The sequence below is a fragment of the Mirounga leonina genome, unplaced genomic scaffold (genome assembly GCF_011800145.1).
Source record: "Mirounga leonina isolate KUSES-001 unplaced genomic scaffold, KU_Mleo_1.0 Mir_154, whole genome shotgun sequence".
NCBI classification, from domain to species: domain Eukaryota; kingdom Metazoa; phylum Chordata; class Mammalia; order Carnivora; family Phocidae; genus Mirounga; species Mirounga leonina.
This window is the reverse complement of record NW_023270389.1, coordinates 50,985,664-50,991,663: the sequence shown is the minus strand read 5'-3', so window position 1 is coordinate 50,991,663 and position 6,000 is coordinate 50,985,664.

The following is a 6,000-nucleotide window of genomic DNA, read 5'->3' as shown; positions in this document are numbered from 1 at the left end:
CTTTTAATTTTAAGTAAACTATCATACAGACACATACACTTATCATTCCTTATGCAAGTCAAGGTAACCTCCTCATTGAGGTCATCTGAACTCAGATGACCTTCTATATATACCCCACAGCACCTACAAAACATTTCTACATGTTTGTCTACTGCCTGCTTCCCTGGCAGGGACCATGGCATACCTGTATTTTTAGCTCTGGTGCCTGCACAGTGCCAGCAGCTCTCAGTAAGTGCCGATGGAAGGCTTATCGAGTGACTGAATGAACACGCTCTTAGGACATGAGGATGTAAAAGATGATCCCTTAGATGTACTGGGAGTGGAATTGGGGGAAAAATATAATTGAGGTCACTAGCGACGATGTTCCCCAACTAGGTTCAGGACCAAGACCTGGGAACAGCGCAACCTGTGGCAGTCCTGTGACGCTGTCCATGGTCACTGCCGGCTGGCTGGCTGAGCTCCTACGTCAAGACCGTGTGATGATCATGACATCATAGGTGTCGTTGATGCCTGCTGTGACCTGCTGTGACCTGGGACCTGCATCAGGGGTTTTACACAGGCAGTCCCATCAATCCTCACATACCCAAACTGTGTCTTCCTTGAACTCACTCAGGAAAAGGAGCAGAATTAAGAAGTCTCGCTGCAGTCCCTGAATATCCCATTGTGTCGCTTCCTCAGGTCCCGTCACGGAGCCACTGAGAGACACCAGATTGTACTTCAGGGGAACATGATGGCTGATTCCTCCTGGAGGATGTTTAACATCTTACCCTCCTCGAGGCATTTTGGAATTAATTTTCGGAAGTCTTTGCATTGTTTTACCACATAGAGAAGTTCATGTTCTGGTGCGTTTTCCCGTTATTAAAATAGAAATACTCACAGCTCGTACTCTCTGAGGGCCTGATTCTCACGGATTCCAAGTCTCTGCGCTATTTTTAGACTCCTGTATATATGTGACTGAAGTCTGCAGGAGCACACCCATCTCACTTATTTAAATGCCTTGCACCAGGTATTCCCTGCCTTATCCTTTTTTTCCCACCCTGCCAATCCACGTGGATGTGCTACATATGTCTCTCTAATAACCTGGGTGGGGGCTTGGCACACGCATGGCTCCTTGTTCTGTGAAATAAGCACAAATTGAAGTGTTGGCTGGCACAGGCTCTTCTTGGTGACGAGGCTGCCACATGCATGGAGCTTCTCTGGCACTGTTTACTGACATCTCTCATTTTCTGTCTTGCTGGGATCTGGGAATACTTTTTTTTTTAAGATTTTATTTATTTATTTGAGAGAGAGAGAGAGAATGAGAGACAGAGAGCATGAAAGGGGCACTGTTTACTGACATCTCTCATTTTCCGTCTTGCTGGGATCTGGGAATACTTTTTTTTTTTTAAAAGATTTTATTTATTTATTTGAGAGAGAGAGAATGAGAGACAGAGAGCATGAGAGGGAGGAGGGTCAGAGGGAGAAGAAGACTTCCTGCTGAGCAGGGACCCCGATGTGGGACTCGATCCCGGGACTCCAGGATCATGACCTGAGCCGAAGGCAGTCGCTTAACCAACTGAGCCACCCAGGCGCCCTGGGAATACTTTAAACACTCAGCTCGAGGTAGCACTTAGCATTTATTAACTGCCAGTTCCGTGCCAGGCACTGGACAGGCACATCCCTGCTCCCCATCTCACTCATCTCGCTCCCCACGAGAGTGTTCTGGGAGTCTGTAAAATGATCTGCATTTTGGGAACAAGAAACTGAGGCTCAGAGTTTAAATAAACTGGGTCGAGTTCTCCTAGCTATTAAAAGGGGGAACAGGGGTTTTAATCCAGCTTTTTTTTTTTTTCATTTTATACGCATCTCTAAAGGGCCTACTATGGTCTAGGTGCCACTCAAAACATGTTACAAATACTAATGCATCTAATCCTTATAGTCATATTTCAGGGTAGGTACTGTCTGACGTTAACAGATAAGGAAACTGAGGCACAGAGGAATGAAGTGACTTGCCCACATTTATCCAGCTGGTGGATGGTGGAGCCGCACACTCAGCTGCCTCTCATAGCTCCTGGACCTCAGGTCTTGCTTACCTAGGGAGGGGTAACTCCCATGGAACAAAGCCCACCAGAAGGACCTCCCCTCCCCCCACCTACTCGGAACTTCTTAATTGTGACCCTGATTGCTCTGGGCATTCTTCTTTTCCTCCTTGGCTCCTTTCAAGAGTCCTTTGGGGGAAAAATAGTACTTCAAATCTAATCTTCTAGTACGCACCCTGTTGCTGCCCCCCCTTCTTCCCTCCACGGCACCTCCATATCAGGCCTGTGGGAGCAGAAGGCACCAAAGCCCAGGAATCATTTGCTCCTCCACTTGCCCTGCCACCCCCTCTCTTACTGTCAATTTCAGCAAATGTCATTAATTCGAAAGGCAAGGGACCAGGAAGAATGGATTTTGAATTAACTAGTTCCGATAATCTGATATTTTTCCTGGAGCATGACAGGGTGTCCAGTTAGCCGGGGTACAACCATTACTTCCACGTGTGCATTCTCTTGGACAAACCAATAGCTGCTTAACAAGGTTTTGCTGTAAAGGGTGATCAAATAGGCCTTCGTGTTTCGCGGAGGTTCCAGGCCTGGATCCCGATGCCTGTGGCAGCTGCTGATGGGGTGGGGTGGGTGGGGGGCTCCTGGGGGAGAAATAGGAAGAATACATGCTTCTGGGCATCCCTGAGGCTCACACGTGGTCTCCACTCGAGTCCCCCATCAGTACCTTTAGCAGGTCCCTCGGTATCTTCAGCGCTTGCATTAGGTAATAATCACTAGTGCTTAAACCAGATAGGTGCTGCCGAGGTCTTGCAAAATGCCTTGTAGCAGAGATGGTTGACTACCCACCCAAAACCCATGCAAGCGCTGCCGGGACCACCGGTACAGTCTCTATCCCCTTATGCCTGGCAAGTCCTCACTGCGGGCACAGGAGCCTGGGGGACGGGGGTCCCTGCCAGGCCAGGGAGGGTATGTAGGTGTGTCTTTCCCCCTCTGTCCTCCATGTGCCACCTGGATGCAGGGAACTCCAAGGAGCCACAGACAGAGGAGCCTCAGGCGCTCTGTCCGTGAGGGACACCCACCCTGGGCCACTGGGACAGGATGAAATCAACTTCTATTATGGGGTGTCTGTGTCGGTAGCTTGTGTCACCCTGACTGAGGCATCCTCTTCAATCCTTCTGTTCTTGTTTTTCTCCCTCATTAAGCCAGGGAAGCTCCGGGCCCTAGTTTGAATCTCAGCAGAGAAGGGATGTGGTAGGGGAGACGTCGCCACCAGGAGAGGTGTGGATGCTGGGGAGCTAGCACAGAGTGCAGGGAGCTGGGGATTTAAAACCTGACCATATAAAAGTCAAACTCTGAGTAGTAACTTAAGCAAACTGCCTGTCTGGTGTGGCCAATTACCATGCAGCACAAATGAGTCTTAGTATCATCATCTATCACTAATATGTACCATAAGAACGAGGTTGTAGGTTGCATTTGACTATAGCATTAAACTCTGCTCAAATTTCTGTTGCTGGTATTCGAGCCACACTTTATGGAACAAGGTCATCTGATCATGATTAAAAAGAAAAACAACAACAGAGGAAACATAAACCAGAAGTAAAATCTACACAGGCTGACACTCCACAGGGCACGTGCCTTGGATTCTGGCTCCTTCGAGGTTGAAATTTGCGGGACCTCTCCAATCCAATTGTGTATTTAATGCTTGGGGGGTTTTTTGTTTGTTTGTGTTTGTTGTTGGTTTTCCCTTTCCAAATATATACAGAAGAGGCAGAAAAATATTTCTTTGGAGTAGAAATTGGGAGTGGCACTGTCCTCCCCTCCAGTTAAAAATAACAAAGGAAAACACGCCTCATGAGTAATAATAATAATAATTATAGTAACAATAACTTACATTTCTGAGTATTTGATATGAGCCTAGCAGAGCTCTAAGAGCTACACTCGTCAAATGCGGGATGGTGGAGCCAGGCTTTCCAGGCAGGGTGACAGACGCTGAGGAGGGGGTGCTGACCCTTCTTTTCCTTGACACTTGACCTGTCACCTTTGTTTCCTCTGTATCCCTAGCTGAAATTAAAAGCTGGGGATGTTTTGTACTTGTTGCCCTGTTCAACTCCCTTCACACCCTCCCTTCAGGAGCCCTGCCTCTGTGCCCTGGTCTCTGCAGGCTTCTTTCACGATCCTACGCCCCATGTGCTGAGGGTCTTCCTCCGTGCTAGGCTCTTCTTCCATGTCAGGCTCTTCTGGGGAGAAATGAGCTAACCCAGTTAGTTATCTCAGGTAATTCATCAAACAGTTTCCCCTTACAGCCTTCATGTCCTGGTTAAGGTGCTCTCCAAGTCCTTTTGGAGTGGCACAGGGATGGATATAGATGCAGGCTTGGGTGAAGGAAGAGCCTATATTTTTTAGCAGCGTCCCAGCAGGAAGCACACCTGTCTGTTCTGCCCACCTCTTGCTTGCATCCCCGCCCTACTCCCAGGACATAGCCACTATGACCATATTTTTAGAACTATAATTGAACTAGCTTGACAAACACCAATTAGGATGCAACACAACAGAAGAGTTGAGAGTATAAGTGCCCCCAGAAAATACCGTGCCTGTGGTTGTGGTCACCATCCAGGTAGCAGCAGTCATTTCCACCACAAAGGACAGTTCTAATGGCCCTAGCGACAGGCCACGTGTCTCTCCTGCCCCCAACATGGTGATGATGCACGTTCTGTGACAGCCTTAATCTTGCTGAGACTTGAACCAAAATGGGAACAACAGCCCTGGTGGAGCTCAAAGGCTGTCTTCACATCACCCACGTGTCACGAACGAGTCAGGACCTCCTGTGGGACACTGGGGAGTAGTTGAGCTTCCGTGACAGGCCAGTCACTTTGGTTTTGGGATATTGAATGTCGAGCCCAGGGAGTTGTAGGCAGGCTCTTCATTTGCCAAAGGGAAAGCTAAAACATGAAGCTCAGGCCTCCTCAGCTTCTATTTTCCTCGTATGGATGTAGAATTTCTGAGTGCCTTGGCGCTTGGGAGGGCCTCCGAAACCCAGCAGCTCTGACCTCACTGCGGATTCCGTAACCCCAGGACCCTGTAATAAGCCCAGGTGAATAAAAGTTGTGTGTTGACAACAAAGGATGCTGGGAAGAGACACTGTGGGCAAAGAAGAACCAAGGCTGCGCTTTTGCTGGGTGACCTTGGGGACAAGCGTGCATTTGACTTCTGTGCCTCTCTGCCCGACTCAGCCACAGCTTTGTTTTAAAAGCAGAACCAGTTGCTGCCTCTGAGATCAGCTTCAGGGCTGAAAATAAATTAGGGAAAGAAGGTTCCATACAGGGAGGCAGCAGGGCAAAGAATGCAGCATGCCCTAGAAAAGCCTGATTAAGACCATGCACAGAAGGGGAGTTGCCCAATTCAAAGCGTCTGGACAGAAGAGGTGTGGAGCAGAAGGCTGTCTCACCCTTTGCCTGGCTTTCCCCTTTTAGCTAGTGCTGTCAGCTAAATGGGGAAGAGGCAAAGATATATTCATCCAGTCCTGATGGGCAAAGAAGAAAGCAGAGCCAGGCAGAAGGGCAATGGGCTTGTGTGCAGGGTTAACCAGGATTCCAAGATGGCCTCCAACATTCCCATTTCCTGGTGCAGCAAAGTTTGGGAACTCTGGTGGAGTGAATGTTAGGGGTACTCTGTTCAGACACATCCAACCCCCATGCTGGAATATTGGCCGCTGAAGGCTCACAGCTATGTCCTTCCCTGACCATTGCCCTGGGTCACAGGGCATTTCCCCACCCAGGCTCCCCTTTCCAGCCCTTTGCAGGGATATAAAGGCCTGTCCCCTTGCCTCAATTTGGAATAATTCAATGGGTCATCCCAACTCCATGGTGCCCTGTAGAGTTGACTGAAGCTTCACCAAAAACCACATTGTCACCTCTTCTCCTCACTCAGTCCTGCCTTCCTCACCTCTGTAAAGGTCTACCTGCCCCCCACCCCCGGC